Raw genomic sequence first — 18,946 nt, forward strand, 5'->3', positions numbered from 1 at the left:
TGCGCCCCGTTTCCCAGCTTGTCTTGGGGGGTTTCCGCTGGCTGGTGGGGATAAGCGCTTTTCTGGGGGAACTTTTCTGTCCCTCTACAGGATTTTGGAGTTGGAGTCACAGGAGCCAATAACTCATCGCCCCAGCCCTTTGGAGATTGCTCCTCTGCCGAAGACTCCGAAGAATCCATCTACCGAACACTCAAAGTTGAGCAGGTTAGTGATTCTTGGGGAACGAGGAGGTACAAGAAAGAAAACGAGGACTGGCCCGCTAGTCCAGGTGTGCAAGGGAGCAGGTGGCCCGAGTTCCTTTCTCTGCAGTCCCGACCCGGACACGCTCTTTAGGATTGTGTTGTGCGTGGAATCCCGCAAGCCCCTGTGCGGAGTACTGAACAGCGGCTGGTCTTGGGGTCCTATAATTCGGAAGGATGTGGGTATGTGAGCCTGCGCCATAACTTAATTCTCAGGTCTCGTGGGTGGGTGGGGTTTAATCCAGTGGGCCCACGCGGGGTCCCGGACGCGTCTCTGACCGGACAACGCGGAGAAAGCAGGTCCGCCTTTCCCAGCAAGGGGAGTGTAGTATCCATTACACTTGGGGAGTCTCACGGTTCTTCCTGCGCTCGGTGACCCCACTCAGGACCCTGTCGGACCGGGTGCTCTCAGTTCGAGGAGGATTTACTCCATTGCCTTTTCCTGGAATAAACCGAGGGCACCCGAGCGGCGCGCAGCGGCTGAGGCAGGTCCCGCTCCGAGCCTGCGCGGGGTTCCCATGGCGACGGGGCCGCGAGTCCGAGACGCCACCCCGCGCGCCCCAAAGCTCTGCTCCCTGTGGAGCATCTGCGCCGCCCTCTCTCCTCTTCACCGGGACTTTTTTCCTTTATTGTTTGTGACTGAGAATCAGTTTATAATCTCATTTTTTGACTGTAGGAGTTCAGCATTAAAACAATAACCAACTAAACTGAAAAAGATCCCCCTTCTTCCCCCCATCCCCCACCACCCCGCGCGCCGACATAGCCATTTTGATTATAGACGAAAGAAAGTGATGAGAAATTGCTTATAGGGACGAGTAATCGAGGCCCCCCTTCCCCCACCCCCGCCCCGGCCTTGCAAGTGGAGACAAATAAAATATATTTACTTCCTGGTGAGGATTTCAAAAAATTCAGTCAGGTACTTGCTCTTGAGCATTAAGGGGAAGACTTGTACCTCCTTTCTGCAGGTGGAGAGCGGGGTGTATGCAAACTAACAGCACCCATATTTCCTCATGGCATGCTTATTAGAACGAGATGCGCTCCAAAATGGACCAAAGTAAAATGCCAGTGAAAAGAAACAAAGGCTATCCCCAAAGAGGTGATTTTTCATTGTGGGGGTTAATCTTCTAAGTCTTCAGGGAATGTTTAAAGAAGCAAACCAGTCAGATTTCTCAAGACTTCTGTTAAGAGAGTCATTTTCTTTTTCTTAAAATTGATTCTTGACAGCTCCACCCCCCTTTAAAAATCCCATTTGTTTACACACAGGTTAGCATTTGGCAAGGGTACACATCTTAAGGGGTATGTAGAAAGAGGTTCTCATTGCTCATTTTTCTTAGGTTGCATCAATGTTTGGCAGCATGATTGATATACCTAGTTACTATTAAATAAACATTGGTTAGAATTAACGTAACTGCTAGTAAAAGTTTAAAATGGAGTTACTCTTCCTGGGATAAAGTGTGGCATAAAAACACCGATGAAGTAATATATGAGCACTGTCTTGCTGTAACCTATTTTTAAATAATTTGCCTTCAAGAATAGCAAATGTATATTAGTGGTAGAAGTTTTCAGACAATATCCTTCCACCATCAGCAAATGAAGTCAACATAATATTACTTTTCAGATGATTAGCAAATAACATGCTGTTAAAGTTATCTCTCCCACCCCATTCATTATAAATGCCTAGACATTATGCAATCTATCTAGATCAAATGTTAAAAAGATGTTTCTGTTAATTTTTTTCCCCTTTTCTCATAATTGAAAAATAGAAAACCTCTTCTAATTTTCAGGTTCAGATACTTTGTGACCCTATTTGGTGGTTTGTAACTAGCTCCATTTCCCTAATTCTCAGTGACATGTATTTCTGCTGGTTCTAGGAAGTAAAATACAGTTTACCAAATCATGGAATAATGAGATTGGGAGTGCTTAGGGGGAGGCTGGGGACAGGCAGTGGGAATGAGACAAAGGGAGTGAAGGTTGATGGGCAGAACCAGGATTTATAGCTGTACCAGGGTCTTCACAAAAGCTGTTAAAGTCATTGCTTCTGTTTGATACATTTTCCCACATCATCAACATCCATTAAATTTATTTTTAGAATCAGTCTTCTAAATAATAATAGATTTATAAAAATAATATGATAAAGGTGCTTTATCTTAGGGTGCCATAATGTACTAGGAAAACTTAAATGTTTTCTACTTAATTTATTCATTTAGTCAGCAGATATTTATTGAAAACTAATTATGTATAAGACAAGATAAAGAAATCCAGATTCCTGCCCTCAGCGAACTAAGAGTTGCGAGTTCTGAAATAATTCTAATGCTTTTCAGGTTTTCAGGGTGAAGATATTACCTATGGTTCTCTTAAGGAGAACAGTTGATTTAGTGCTGAGCAATCAGACTTCTGGATTCAGAAACAAATGCTGAAATTTTGATTGAAAAAAATCCCGAACCTTATTTTTGAGTATTTTAGATAGATAAGAATTTCTTTATACATGATAAAAAGCAATACGTGCACCTATCTTCTTACATTTTTGTAGTACAGACTCAGCCCCAAAACCTACAGTCTTGGCAAGTGCTGCTCTTGAGTTTGGGAAGAACAGAGAACCCCTGAAATTCTCAGGTTTCTTAGGTGGAGATAAGGTGAGTGATTCAGTAGTCCTTTGTTCTGGCTCTGTGTATCAAGACATAATAAACCTCCTGCAGCTCCCTTCTAAGAATAGTGTTGGTCTAGTCTGCATGCTTAAAGGATCAGGACTACTTCTCTGAGGAAAAAAAAAAAAAAAGCGGGGGGGGGGGTAATATACAATTATAATGGATAAAAGGAATTCGATAGAGCATTTAAACATTTTAACACTTGAGCTGGAATAATTTCAGGCATTTTTAGTGAGTTCGGACTCTGTTGAAATCCATTACAACCATGACAAACCTGGCCTAATACTGACCAAGGTTGACAAACCTTTCCTCTTGTCAAGCTAGGGAGACTAGTCTCCTTTACCATCTCCCGATTATCAGCTCAGGGAAGCTTGCTGAAGAGCATCCCCATTTGGTTATTGCTCTTTGTCTAGGGAAATCAGACTCAGCTGTGAATCGTAGACCAAGTGGTGCAGAACAATGCCTCCCCGGCCTGGGAAGCGTGTTCTCTCTTCTCACTCATGGGGGCTTATTCCAGGCTGGCTTTGCTCACAAGGAAAATCATTTAGACACAGTTCAGTGGACACTCACTCACATCTCTTTGACACCCGTGACCATTTTTGTTTAAGGAGAAATCCAGTACTGCTGTGGTAGGGTGTGCGGAATTTGAAGTGCGTTTTAAGAACCCCATGAAGAAGTTTACACAGCTTTATGTTATTATCATCAAGGTCTGTCTGCTGTGCTTCAAAGGAAAAGAGGGCAGGATGGATACAGAAGGGACAACTAAGAAAACTTTTATAGCAAAGTTAAAAAACGTTCTCACCAACTCTGCATTTTAGATGCACTAATCTACTTGCCTGTTTAAAACTGTCATAAAATTATAGCACAGAAAAAGACCTCTACCATGTTTGTTATATAAATCAGGAAACCAGGTTCCAAGGTTGCTAAATGACTTTCTTAAAGTCACACAGCTGATAAATGGCAGAATGAAGATGAAAAGGCCAAATTTCTGATTTGTGATGATCCTGTTGTTTCCAGGAAGTCTAGGGCAGGCAGATAGGAAATTCTTGCTCTAGACTTGGTATTTATAGCTATATGAAATTGCTATAGCTGTAGATATAAAATGATCAAGCATTAGCAATGTTATATGATTTAATCTAACTTCATTGAGTGGAATCGACAGTGGGTACCTTCTGATTATATAATTGGTTTTAAGCCTGTGTGTGTCATGAGAATGTATATGGTGCACATGCATAAATGCAAAGTGTCTTTCTCAGTATCAATTTTGGCATGATTATGATTTAATAAAGGGTAACAGTTTTTCTGATTACTGCCCAGTAACTGTCCAGTTACTCACCAGTTATACAAGGAGTTCTGGAAGAAAAGGAGGAAATGAACATTAATTCATTTCACCATGTTGTTAGGCATTTACTTTATGTCACTTAAAACTAATAATAATCAAGAGATGCAGGAATTATTATCCCATATTACTGATGAGGCTCAGAGAGGTCAGTTTCTTTTTAAATTCACCATTCCATCCAAAGTACAGACAGGTAAGAAGTGTTTTTGATCAGCTTTTTGGTGAGTGGAGAAGCTGCATTTCTTATTTGGAGGTTAGGAGGTTATAAATTCAGGCCTGGTTCCAGAAAAACATTCAAGACTTTGTTTATAAACTGTGTTGACTATTTGTTTAGAAGTGAGTGGTGTTTAGGTTCTCATCTGCAGATACTTATCCACATCAAAGTGGGCCACGTATCACTTCAGAATTGTTGTCAAATTGCTGTCAAATTGCAGTGGTCTAAGAGAACCCCTCATGATTTTTATGTGTTTTCTGGCATTCCAAGACTTAGATATTGGTTTTATCTTACATAAACTTTGCTCACTTATTTTTCTTGAAAAAGTATTGAGAGACTTACTGCTGGATAGAACCAGATTGTGTCTTCCTATAATTTTTTCTAATTGGAGACCAGAATCACCTTGGACAGTTGCTGAAAATTTCTAAGCTTATGCCAGAAGCTGGAGTTTTGCTGCTCCTAAAACTGCTCTGCTGTGGTGTTGGGAAATTGAAGTTGGACTGTATTGAACTAGTTTCAGATTTGCAGTGTTTTTGAACTGGTTGATCTAGGAAGAAACTAAGGCTCAGGAACGTCCACACTCACACAGCCAAGTCGAGACTGAACCTTGACATTGCCTGCAAATGCCTGGCCTGGTGTTCTTAGTAGCCACATCACAATTTGAAAACATGCTGGACTCCACTTCGGAATTCAGCCTCAGCTTCAGTCACTGCACAGGACTCCGGAAGCCTCTCTGGGTTTTCCTCTTTGCGAGTTTGTTTTCTGTGGCTTATCCTACTAGCAGCCTCTTTTCTCAATGGCTGGTTCTTCTGAATATAGCAAGGGACTTAGGAACCTGTCTAGTCATTCAGGAGTCCATGCATTACCTAGTAAACTGCTACTGGAAAGCAGAAGGATCTAGTTTAATGCCAGCATATGCAAGTTACTGATTAACTGATCTAAGGCAATCATGGTTTCTCTTTCGTCTGCCTTTGCTTCCTTGTTACAAGAACCAAACATTTGAATTCAGCTTCCCACGTCCCTCTTCTCTCCCTCTTCAGTTTAAATGAAGGGGCTGCTGGACCTCAGAATAGGTTTCCATGGAGTGCTAGTGGAACCTCTGCAAAACTATCCTTGGCGGGAACTTTGAAGATCTGTGCGGTTTTTTTCAGGGGTCAGAATCCTGGACCAGAAGTTAAGTGAGTTGATTTACTGTGTGATCATATGAAATTTAATTCTTTAGACCTCCATTTCTTTTTCTTTTTTGCCAAACAAGTCTTTTTTTTTCTATTTTTTAATATTTATTTATTTATTTTAGGCGAGGCAACCCTCGGTTGACCTCACAGATTGCAAGGACCTTGTCAGCTTACAATCCCTTTTTTATCTTTTACACCTACAGCACTTGGTCTTCCTAGGTGGTCTCCCATCCAAGTACTAACCAGGCCTGACTCTGCTTAGCTTCCGAGATCAGAGGGATCAGGTTTGTTCAGGGTGGCATGGCTGTAGACCCAAACAACTCTTTTTTAACTTTGATGTGGGAGATATTGAAAATATATTTATTTTTTTAAAGATTTGTTTATAGAAAAGAGTAAGGCGTTCGAATAAGAAGTTAGGATTATATAAAGACCCTTCGATTTTCATTTCAATTTAGACTATTGGTTCCATACAACCATTTGTGTAAAAGAAAAAAAAAAAGAAGGTTTCTTGTATGCATGTAGAATATCTCTGGAATGATGTACAAGAAACTAATAATGTTGGTTTCTGAGAGACAGACCAGAGATAAACTATTCATTATATATCTTTTTGTGCCTTTTGAACTTTGGAACTTCAACTTAATAAATAAAATCAAAGGAAAACAAAGAATATGTGGGTTTTAATAATGAAGAGATAAGTAAGTAACCAGCTACTGGTTCCTAAGTAGTTGAAGGAGGAGACCAGGAAGCAATTATTAAAAAGGAAAAGAAATTCTCTTTCTTATTATCTTTTTAAGTCTTACCAAAGTTCACATTTAGTATTTTTTTTTTTTTTTCACTTTCAGCAATTTTTAAAAGCAGTATTCTTTAAGCTTTTCTGGATTTTGATAACAGGGCTGTGGAGTTTTTTTTGATTTTTCATAGTTTTCTTCCCTCTCATAAAGCATCAGCTTTTGGCTGCAGCCTAGACTCAGTGAACCAATGGGAATCAGATTGGTTCAACTCCTGAGCAACTAACCCCACCTTATGCTGGCAGTGTGTTTATAATAGAGTGAAGGCTAGAAATTTTTTTTCTTCCAGTGTTTTTCCCCCTATAAAGAAATCCCTGTAATGTGATTATTCTTTTATTTTCCTCAGCAGTGCCTAAATGTGAGTGCCAGAGGAATCTTTTCTTCTCAAATTGAAAAAGAAATAAAAAGCTTCTATACAAATGTTTTATTCTGAACCACAGCTTTTCTTATTTTCAATAGGTTGTGAATTGGAAGTATTTTTCTGTTTACTGGGTAAATAATTAAAATACAGTCTTCGGAGAGAGTAAACACAAACTGTGTCCCAACTTTTTTCACTCATCAGAAGAGAGAAATGTGAAATCTATTATTTAGCCGCCAAGGTTTAGTCAAAAGCAAAAACTCAAGTTGGGACCAGTTCTTAGCACATTCTTGAAAATTTCTCATCTCAAATTTGGTAAAGAAAATGTAAAAAAGCATATATTTTCCTTCCAGAATTCTTCTTATCGCTGTGTTGCTTTTTATTTGTTGGAAGAGAATAACCGAATAGATCATATATTGTCATGCTTAAATTTTTTTAAAGCTTAAAAGGTCATTTAGTCAGTACACTCTCTCACACCTCTGTCCCTGAACCATCCAGTTCTTTCTCTAATAGACCAACAGTGTTATTATTAGTCTCATGTATTTTTTCAAAGATATACATATATAAATGTGTGTGTGTGTTTATGTGTATATAAAAACAAATACATCTACATACCTTTCTCTTCCTTTAAAAATCAAATGGTAGTGTGCCATCCACATGATTCTATATTTTTTCTTATAACAATATATCTCATATATGATTCCATATTAGCAAGCATATAGAGCTTCTTGTTTTTTTTTTACTTTATTTTTTGAAAGCAGTTTTAGGTTCACAGAAAAATTGAGGAGGAAGGTACAGAGATTTCCCATGTATTCCTTGCCCCCACACATGCATAGCCTCCCATTATTAATATCTCCTACCAGAGTTACCATTTGTTACAATTGATGAACCTACATTGACACATTATAATCACCCAAACTCCATGGTTTACATTACAGCTCACTGTTGGTGTTGTACATTCTATAGGTTTGGACAGATGTGTAATGAAACATGCCCATCATTACGGTATCATACAGAGTATTTTTACTGCCCTAAAAATCCTATGTTTTGCTTATTTATCGTTCCCATACCCTTCAGCCCCTGGCAACCACTGACCTTTCATGGTCTCCATAGTTTTGCCTTTCCCAGAATGTCAGATAGTTGGAATCGTACAGTATGTAGCTTTTTCAGATTGACGTCTTTCACTTAGTAATATGCATTTAAGGTTCCTCAATGTCTTTTTATGGCTTGATAGATCATTTCTTTTTAGCTCTGAATAATATTCCATTGTCAGGTTGTACCACAGTTTGTTTATCCCTTCACCTACTGAAGGACATCTTGATTGCTTCCAGGTTTTGGCAGTTATGAATAAGGCTGCTACAAATATCCATGTGCAGGTTTTTGTATGAACAAAAGTTTTTAATTCCTTCGGTAAATATCAAGGAGCATGACTGTTGGATTGTATAGTTAAGAGTATGTTTAATTTTGTAAGAAATGGTCAAACTATCTTCCAAAGTGTCTACCATTTTACATTCCTACTAGCAATGAGAGTTATTGCTGCTCCACATTTGGTGTTGACAGTGTTCTGGATTTTGGCCATTCTAATAGGTGTGTAGTGGTATCTTGTTTTAATTTGCATGACATATGATGTGGAGCATCTTTTCATATACTTATTTGCCATCTGTGTATCTTTTTTGATAAGGTAGACACCTTAAGGTCTTTAACCTATTTTTTTTATCGGATTGTTTGTTTTCATATTGTTGAATTTTAAGAGTTCTTTGCACATTTTGCAAATATTTTCTCCTAGTCTGTGGCTTGCTCTCTCATTCTCTTGACATTGTCTTTCACAGAGCAGAAGTTAAAAAAATTTTTTTTTTTAACATTTTCATTTAGTCATGCACAATTTCAAAAACATATAACATACACATGCAAAATACTCAAATATTAGGAATTAAAAGGGTGTAAAACAAGGGGCTTACAGGATTGAAAGACTATTTTAGGCTTCAGAGCAAAACAAAACCAATCAAATTTTGAAAATATCTTTGTTCAAAACACAAAGATATTTTGTTTCTTTTTGAAGGAATACTTCAGGGACAAGAACTAACCTGCTTGTGTTGCCTGAGGCAAGGCCTGGCTTCTCTTCCTTTGAAGGCCTTTTACAAAATACAGATGCCAGCATTCACTGGCCTTGATTTTCACTTCCTCCTCCCCTACTTCTGCCATTCGAAAGTGCAGCACCCTGGGCCCACCCTGAAGACAGGAGAATGTGGTCAAACTTGGTGACTAGTTCCTGTTGCTTTCCTGAGATGATCGTAGGTGTCTTTCTTGAGCTCACTAGCCACCAACCTGCTCACCTTCCGCCACTGACTTTAGCACCAGCTCCTTGACTTGTGCATCTAGTTTCTGCATTTCTCTCACTTTGTCTCACAGGTCAGCCTGGACTGTAGCAGTGCAGTCTCACTGCTCAAGGCCTTGTGCTCCATCTCCAGGCTCTTCTTGCCACTGTTGAGGGTGGACACATTCCAGGACTGCTTGTACCTACTGACGGTCTCATCAAAGTGATGGTACAGACCTATTATTCTTTTGTTGACCAGGGTCAAGACCTGCTCTGTGATGCAGGCCACAAGAAGTGTTAAATTTTAATAAAGTCCAGTTTATCAATTCTCTCCTTCATGGATAGCGCCTATCTAAAAAGTCATCACCATTCTCAAGGTCATCTAGGTTTTCTCCTATGTTATCTTCTAGGAGTTTTATAGTTTTGCATTTTACATTAGAATCTATGATTCATTTTGAGTTAAATTTTGCGAAGGGTGTAAGATCTGTATCTAGATTCATTTTTTTTTTTGCATGTGGGAGTCCAATTGTTCCAGCACCACTTGTCGAAAAGACTGTCTTTGCCCCATGTTATTGCCTTTGCTCCTTTGTCAGAGATCAGTTGATTGCATTTATGTGGGTCTATTTTTGGGCTCTGTATTCTGTTCTATTGATCTATTTATTCTTTCTCCAATATCACACTCTCTTGATTGCTGTAGCTTTAGAATAAGTCTTGAAGTTGGCTACTGTCAGTCTTTCAACTTTGTTCTTCTCCTTCAATATTGTGTTGGTTACTTGGAGTTCTTTTAATTTTTTTAATGGCTACGTATTTTCCACTGTATGGATATACTAAAACTTAACCAGATTAGTAGACAATTCAAGTGCTTCTTATCTTTTCAAAACAATGGTACAGTGAATAACTTTATATATTCACCATTTTGCACATGTTCAAGTACAGCTATAGGGTGTACTTTCAGAAGTGAGAATGCTAGGTCAAAGGTAAGTACACTTGCAACTTTGATAAATATTGACAAATTGGCCTTCATAGAATTGGTAAAATTTTTATTTCTATCAGAAATGTATTAAACTGACGATTTCTCCACACTCTCAGCAAGTTTGTCATCGAGCTTTTTGATTTTTGCTAATCTAATAGGTAAAAAATTAGTATCTTTATATAGATAAAATCTGCTTTTCTTTTATTCACTTACGGGTGACTTTACAAATTTCCATTTTGAGCAGAGCCTCAGAGTAGAAGGTGTCATTTTATTCTTTCCAGTATAAATTAAAAGATCAACTTTGAAGAAGCAGCAAATGCATAGGTTTTTGACTACTGCCTGGTGAGGAATAGAGTCAGCACACTTACTTTTTCAAAATAATATGCATTTAGTTGCCTTTCATAATTCCTTCCAAATCTCGATGTTTCACTTCTCCTACTTAACCTTGCTTTGTAGTTGGAAAGGAGAGAAGGTGTTGACTGGAGGTTTAATTACCCAGTTCAAGGCAGATCTCTTGAGAGTTTGTTTGGAGGTTCTAGCAGGGGAGCGCAGCTACTCATATACCCTTGACTGAAGAACGGTCCTCTCCTCTATCAAGGAAGGTCGTCCTCTTCCACCGAGTGTTTAGCTTTGGGAGGGATGCACATGGAGCGGTGAGGAAGGAAGGTGACACCTGCCTAGCCAGCCAGATCAGCCGAATCAACTGTCCTCTTCCACCGAGCGTTTAGCTTTGGGAGGGATGCACATGGAACGGTGAGGAACCCTGGCGATCAATGGGGCGACAGATGTCACAGCCAGATCGCCCTTACATCCAAGACAGATCTCTTGTTGGAGCTGCATTCCTCAATGTTGGGTGGTAGGAGTAGAGAAAGCAGGTAAAGATCAGAATCCAGCACATTCACTGTGATAAAGCTCCCCCTTCTCTCACTGATGGGTGAGAAAGTAGACACAAGAGAAAGTGAGATGAACTCGGGAGATCTGCCCTTCTCTCGGAGTGTACTCTTTCTGGGACTAAATTTTTGGCATTCTCATATGTGAAGGAATTGGGTGAAGAGCTATTTAGAGGTTCATTTCTAATTAAAAAGTTTGGAAATCACTAGTTTAGAGACAATTAGTATACATCAAGGATTTTTTTGAATGTTAGGCCTACACATAAGTTGATGAAATTAGAATTGTAAAAAAAAAAAAAAGTCTCCTGTTCTATGTCATCCAGAAGAGTCTTCAAATGTGATCAAAAACTAGATTTCAAGATTGATATCTGCTGAGAGTTGAAATCTAATTACCAAGTAGTTATTCCTTTGGGTGTTATTTTTTTCAACCCAGTCTGCATTGTGCGCTCACTTTTCCAAAGCAGGAATATAGAAAATAGTGATAAGAATATGCCAATCCTGACATGACTATTGGAATGGATTGTAAATTGGAAAGTCCGCATTTCATTCCTGACTCGACAATACCTTAGCAGTGCTCGCTCTTTTGTGCTCTCTGTCTGTCTTTTATAGTCTTTCTCTTATGTTCATTGTTTACTAAGAAGCAAAATGACATAGATCTTAATAGTGCAATCTTTGGAGTTAGATTTTTTGAGTTCAAATCCCAGTGATGTCACTTGATAGCTGTGGACCTTAGGTAATTACTTAATCAATTTGTGCTTCAGTTTCTCTGTTTGTACAGTGGGGATAGTAAGGATCATTTTAAGGATTAACAACAGGTCCTGGTGTGGCTATCAAAATGCAAGGCTCCGTGGCTTTGAATGTGAATTCCCAGGGTTGAATTCTGTTTGTAGCAATACAGTTTACCAACATTCTTGCTAAAATAATGTTAAAATGCTGGATACAATAGAAAGATCATTTTCTTAAATGCAATGAACCAGTAAGAAAGTAATGAATATTTAATCCAAAAGCTGAGTGAAAAGAGGTCTATTGAGCAATGAAGCTGGCTTTTGCCTTGAGGACATTTGCCAAACCAGCTAAGCTTGAACTTCTGTTTTCATGACCTGAGGGCATAAGAGAGACAAGGTAAGACATCTGAGAGGGTATTTATCCTTCAGTCATAAAACCGGGACTTCAGAAAGCTTTCCCTCAATGTAAGGGTGAATTAGAATAAAACAAAAAAATATCATTTATTCTTTCCAACTCTAGAGGACTATAAGGAAAATCACCTATCAAAACGTAGCTACTGAGCAGATGCCTAATTATTTGGTCCTGAGAATTTAATTCTAAACCAACTCTCAAGTGTGCATCTTGAATCAGAATAATTAGGTGGACAGAAAAACTTCAAGATGAAAATTTGATTTAAAGTGTTCCTAAATTGGAAGTGTCCCTGGTACCAAGCAGAAAGCAAAATTTCTCCCTCTGTTGGAGGAGTCTTTTATCTAACACTTTGAAGAAACCCCACCAATGAGATTAGAAGGAAAATGAGCATCTCATAGTAAAAAAAAGTCACTAAACACAAAATATGAGATGAGAGTAAGAAACTATAAAGATTGACTAAGCCAATTTGAAAAAGAACCAAATAAAAATATAATAATTAACAACTCCATGTATGAATTTAACAGCATATTAATCCAAGTGAAACAGGAAAGTAGTCAACTGAACGATAGATCTGAAGAAAATTTTTAGATGGCAACACTGAGTGGCAGAACAGAGAAAAACTCTAAAGGTTAATCAATGTGGAAGATAGAGTATTCAGAATCAACATAAATTTAATTACAGTTTTAGAAGTGAGACAATGGAAAGAGGCTATATATAAAGAGACAATATCAAGGACCAATAAAAAGCATTACTTCACATATTCATGAAGTCATATGAGTCTCCATCAGGATAAGTAAAAAGAAATCCACACATAGACAAAGTATAATGAAATTGCAAAACACAAAAGATAAAGAGAAAATCTTCAGCAAGGTCAGAGAGAAGAGGCAGCCTATCTTCACAAACATGACAAATATTCTTGACAGTACAATAGTAGAAGCCGGAAGGCAGTAGAATATTATCTTTTGTGCACTGACAGAAATTAACTGTCAGCTTAGTATTCTTATTTCCATTTAAAAAATCTTTAAAAAAACAAGGACAAAATAAAGACTTTTCAGACTTAAAAAAACCTAGAATTTGTTCTAGCAGATTCTCACTAAAAAGATATACAGTTGACCCTTGACTAAAATGGGATTTTTTCCCAGTTAATGTGGTAGTAACCGCAGGTTTGGAATCTGAGGATTCAACCAACCCTGGATGGCAAACAGTATTTTTGCATTCCCAACATGGTTTCTATCTGCAGTTTGTTGAATCTGCAAATGTGAAAGGGCCGACTGTAGAGTCAAAAGTTATAAGTGGATTTTCAAGTGTGTGGAGGTCTAATTCCTGCGCTATTCAAGGCTCAACTGTACTTAAGGTAGAGGAAAATTATTCCTAGATGGAAGATTTCAGAAACAGGAAGTAATGAAGAGCAAAAAAAAAAAAAAGGAAAAATTTTAAGTTAAAGCAGATAATGACCATATAAAATAATAATGATGATGTCTTCACAGTGAGAACTAGATAAAATAAGTGACATAAGTTGTGTAAGCAAAAGCAGTATCTTCTAAAGTTCTTGCATAGTTTAGGAGGATATTAAAAGATATTGATTAAATTTAGATTTTTATAAGTGCATATTAAAATTTCTAAGGCAACCACTAATATTAGTAAAAGAGTGAATAATTTTCTAGCCAATGGAGAAGATTGAAATGAGAAAAATAATCTTGAAGATGAGGAAACTGAGAAGAGTATAGAATAAGCAAGACAAATAAGATGCAGAAACAAATCCACATGTATCAATAATTATAATAAATCTAAACGTACCCAAGATTGTTAGAGCGGGTGAAAAATGAATATTCAGCTATATGCTGTTTATAAGAGACATGTCTAAAATATAAGGGTACAGAAAGATTAAAAGTAAAATAATAAGTGAGTGATTAAAAACCGAAAGAAAGCTGACAATATTGACATTAGACAAAATAAACTTTAAATGCTAAAAAAATGTTTTTAGAGATGGAGAGGGTCATACTGGTTAAAAAGTTGCAACTGAAATATATGAAGCTTGTATGCATCGAATAGCATGGCTTCAATGTATATAGTAAGCAAAAACTGAGAGAACTATGAGAAACATATTCTTAGTGAGATTTTAATATACCTCCTTAGTTCTTGATAAAGTGGGAAAAAGATCAGTTATCACATACAAGATTCCAACCATTCAATTAATAAGTTTGAGCTGATAGACATGTGAAGATCACTACATCTCAAAATTGCAGAATACACATTATTTTCAAACACAGAACATTTATAAAACATGACCTCAAACTAAGGCATCAAGCAAGTCTTAACAATTATCAAATGATTGGTATCATACAAACTAGATCTGTAAACACAATGTGTTAAGCCAGATAACTAAAAAACCAAAAAACAAAAAACTAGGGACTTGGTTTAGTGGTGTATCTTGTGAGCTTTAAGAAATGAACAAAGTACCCTCTTATTTCTTTCCCTTTGTGTACATAGCTGAGAAGGGGCTAGCTATGGAATTAGGCTGTTTGCAGAGCCTTTAACAACCAGTTTGGCAATGCCTGGAAACCTGTGGGAAGTGGGGGAGGGAACTTGGGAAGGGGAGGACAGTGACCTGCCAGCTGGGGAGCAGACTGGTGCCCCACAGACCCAGGCTTCTAAACTACTTTAGAAACTGTCAGCCTGGGCCTGGGCCAGAGGAAGAGGTGCTGTGGCCCCTCCCATTCCTTTTTTCACTGTATAATTTTCTTAATTTGTCTTAAAGTTAGTGGAGAAATGTGAGAAGGAGCAGCTTTCTTTGAAATCTTAGCTTTTAACTGGATTTACAGATGCTCCTTGATTTACGATGGTGTACGTCCAGATATACCCATCGTAAATTGAGAATATCTTAAGTAGAAAATGCATTTAATACACCCAACCTATCATGCATCATAGCTTAGTGAGCCTACTTTAAACATGCTAAGAACCTACAGTTGGACAAAATCATCTAACACAAAGCCTATTTTGTACAAAATGTTGAATAAAGTAATTTAGTGAAAGTGAAAAACAGAATGGTTGTGTGGGTATCCCTTTCACACCACTGTGAAATTGGAAAATCGTTATGTCAAACCATCACAAGTCGGGGACTGTCTGTAGTTTGAATTCTCAACCTTTAGGGATAACTGAATACAGAAATTCCCAAATGTATTGTGTTAGAGGCTGTGAGGTACGGGACAGTTTTGGGAACTTTTTTCTTATGTCTTCCTGTTTCTAAGCATTTAATGTTTTACATATATTACTATCAGAGCCTATTTATGTCTTTTGTTTCTCAGCAAGGCTTAAAAAGAAGGAAATCAGCATTTCTTCTTATAGGTTAAATGCTATAGTACTAATGGGAATTAACTCTGGTTTCTTAGGACTATTTTATAATTAAAGATGGATGGACTGGAATATTGGGGAAGGGTTGCCCATAGTACTTATTAATACAATCTGCCATATTAAAGTTGGGGGTTCTTAGAGAGCCTCTTTTGAACTCATGCTTAATAATGCATTACTCATATGGCTATTGTAATGGTCATTAAAAAGAAAGATATAAAGGGAAATATTGTATAAACCATAAAGTGGTTTGCAAATGATACATTATTAAGAAAGAATGTAAAGGCATGGAGTCCTGGTTTTTATGGAAGAGGGGTGCCAGAGGAGGGTAGGCTGTGGTGGTGGTACTTATAGCAGATAGAGGTGGAGATAGTAGTCAGCATGTAATAGATAAATCCCTCTGCTTAAATATATATATATAATTTTTCCCTCCCCTCCCACGAAGTTCTCTTTTAAAGATGTTTTTAGTTTTTTCTTTAGTGTTAGAATTCCAATTTCCTTATATGGACTTGAATAGTATACCTTCTATTAAGCCATTTAAGTGACTTGAACAGATTTGTAATTTTTCATAAAACTCATGTTGAAGCAGTGATATAGATTTGCCTCTTGCGTAAAAACAGCTAAGGGAATTCTATATATGAAGATAAGATTTCAGATTTTATTCTGCTTAAATACCTTCAAGAGGTTGAGAGAATCCTTTACTACCAGAACAAAGGACTTGAATGCACCATATCTCTTGGGAAAGCCCCAGTAAATATAGAGTCACACACACACACACATATATATTTTAGCATTTTATTTTATTATTAGTTTCAAGTATATAGTGCATCGGTTAGACATTTCTATAGTTTATGAAATGATCCCCCCGATTATTCTTCCCTCTAGCCCTACACATAGCCATTATCTTTAACCCTTCAACCCTTTCTCTCAGCCCCTCTGCCTCTCTGGCCATCACCAGATTGTCCTCTATATTTGTGAGTCTGTTTTCGATTAGTTTGTTCTTTTTGTTTCTTAGATTCCGCATATAAGTGAAATCATATGGTATTTATCTTTCTCCGTTTGACTTATTTCACTCAGTATGATAACCTCTAGGTCCATCCATGCCATTACAAATGGTAGGTTCTTTTTTTTTTAAATGACTGAGTAATATTCCATTGTATATATGAACCATAACTTCTTTATCCAGTCATCTGTTAATGGGCATTTAGGTTGCTTCCATATCTTGGCTATTGGGATACATAGATCTTTATGAATTATCATTTTAGTTTTCTTTAGGTAAATACCCAGAAGTGCAATTGCTGGGTCAAAAGGTACATTCATTTTTAACTTCGTGAGAAGTCCTTCAGACTATTTTTCATAGTGGCTATACCAATTTGCAATCTCACCAATAGTGTATGAGTCTTCTTTTTCTCCACATCCTCTCCAACACTTGTTTTTATTTTTGATGACAATAGCCATTCTGACAGGAGTAATTATAGAGTCATATTTTGAAACTCAGGACCAGCTAAAAAATCTTGCCAACGGTCCCCCAGCAAATCAGTTGTTAGAACTGAAACCTGAATGAAGAGCTCATAGCTACCCAGTGGGTTCTCTTAACTGGCTCTGCTGACACATTTCATCACTGATTGCAAGTGACAAAAAACCCAACTCAGTGTGGCTGAAACAAAAGGAAATATATTGGCTCATTTAACTAAAAAGGGCAGCAATAGCTTTAGCTTCAGGTGTGACTTAAATGATATCAACAGGACTTAGTCTCTATATTCCTCTGGATTGGATCCATTTCACACAGATTTTCCCTGTAGTGACAAGCTGGCTGCCAGGAACTCTAGATTTTGAGGCTTCACAACTATACAGCCTCACAACTCAAGTCCAATGGAAAAGGAAGTTTCTTTTCTTACAGTTCAAAAAGAAATCCATGCCTGACTCTTAGTGGTCTGAAAATAGCCATGTGCACCTCCTGTGCAAAGCCCCAGCCATGTGCCCACCTGGATCAGGAGATGGAGCTCACACCACATACATTTCATGGGCAGAAAGTGGGAGAAAGCAACCCACCGATGTCTACCTTTTTAGGGGCCTTTAGTCAAATTAAATGGGTGTTGGTACGAAGAGGAATTTTCCACTTAAATGACTAACCTTGTAATCAGTTCTTTGTTCTGCTTCTGTAGACATTCTTGCCCCATACGCTGAAGGGCAGAGTGATCTAGAGATCAACTGAAGACTCTCCTTCCCCTTTGATTGTTCTGTCTAGATAACAGATGTATTGCCTAAGTTCCTGTCTGAAAATCTTAGGCTCTGTAACTGCCTGTAACCCATAGCAACTCCCGCGGTCTATAACCGCCTGAGGACAAATCAACCAATCAGCCCATGCCAACTGTAATAGCACGGATAAGCCCTATAAAAAGCAAGATTGCCCCGAGCTTGGGGTCCAGATCTTCAGAGCGCTTGCTCTTCTGGAACCACTGGCATAATAAACCGGAGTTCTCCAACTCTCTTAGTGGTAGTTGGTTTCTTGCCAGTCTGATTTTTGCAACATTTCTGCAACAGGTGTGAGGATTTCTTTTTCCTTTGTAGAGTGTTAAAAGCATTGACAAACGTTTATTACTCAAAATAGTTCTTGCTTTTCTTAGTTAATGGTGTCATCCTGGAATTTCAGTGGTGTCCTACTGCTACAGTTTTCTGACTGTCGTATAGTTTGACGTTGGCAATTTTAATCTTATACCTATAGATAAAAATGGCAAAAATTAGAAATGTAGAATGATTAAAGTTACTAATCATTTCTAAAATGAGCTTGGATACATTTAAACTTTTAAAATATTTTTTTAGTACATCTGATGCTCGAATCACCTCCGAATGTCTACATGACTTCTTTTGTTTCTTGGAGTGTGCAGACTTTGAGTAGAGTTGATTACAATTTCTTTTTCAAATTACATTTATTCTGTAACAGTATATTTATTGGTATGTATTTATTGATATATATTTATTTAAATACATTTATTGACTAGAGTGTTAACATATTACTAAATTATTAAGTGAAATAAATAGACTACAAAATAGTGGAATTTGATATTACATAGATATCTTAGGAGGTGGAATAAGCATTTTATAAGCCTCAAAAGAAAGTTAAAAAAATCAGTTTTTAAACATCTTTCCTTTTGCCTGAATATTGACCAAATAACTTAAAACTGAGTACAATGGAAGTATGTCTCTAATGGAATTTAAATTGTCATTTTTTGAAAAATCAGTGAAAAAATATTTTTAGTAGATATTTTTGCCCCTTGTGACCATGAAACACTCAGGAGGTCCCTGCTTTGGACTGCTGTGGTGGGTTTCCTGCCAGCTTTATCTGTATCTGCAGGTTACACAGCCTTCCGGGCCTCAGTTTTCTTCTGGCTACACCATGAGAGGTTTGGCTTAGCTGATTTCTAAGGTCCCTTTCAATTGCCTGCCTTTAGTGAGCACGGGGTCCTTGGTTCATCTAAATCTGGTTGAATGAAAAATTGGGTTTTTACACAGCTCTTTCTTTCCC

General features: G+C 37.7%; 1 protein-coding gene and 1 pseudogene across 6 annotated transcripts in view; one reads left to right on the forward strand and one right to left on the reverse strand.

Moving 5' to 3' along the window:
- Positions 1-18,946, forward strand: part of PLCH1 (phospholipase C eta 1) — a 212,665-nt gene that overhangs the window by 26,409 nt on the left and 167,310 nt on the right. For 4 of the 6 annotated variants that reach the window (XM_006908210.3, XM_025044255.1, XM_025044251.1 and 1 more), the window contains one exon: positions 91-204. The gene's annotated coding sequence lies outside the window, so the exon portion shown is untranslated. Of the gene's footprint in view, positions 1-6; positions 205-5,340; positions 5,616-18,946 lie in introns of those variants that run through there. The other 2 variants (XM_025044252.1, XM_025044254.1) reach the window with 2 other exon arrangements.
- Positions 5,807-5,924, reverse strand: LOC112476851 (annotated as a pseudogene).

Source organism: Pteropus alecto, unplaced genomic scaffold (genome assembly GCF_000325575.1).
Source record: "Pteropus alecto unplaced genomic scaffold, ASM32557v1 scaffold81, whole genome shotgun sequence".
NCBI lineage: Eukaryota > Metazoa > Chordata > Mammalia > Chiroptera > Pteropodidae > Pteropus > Pteropus alecto.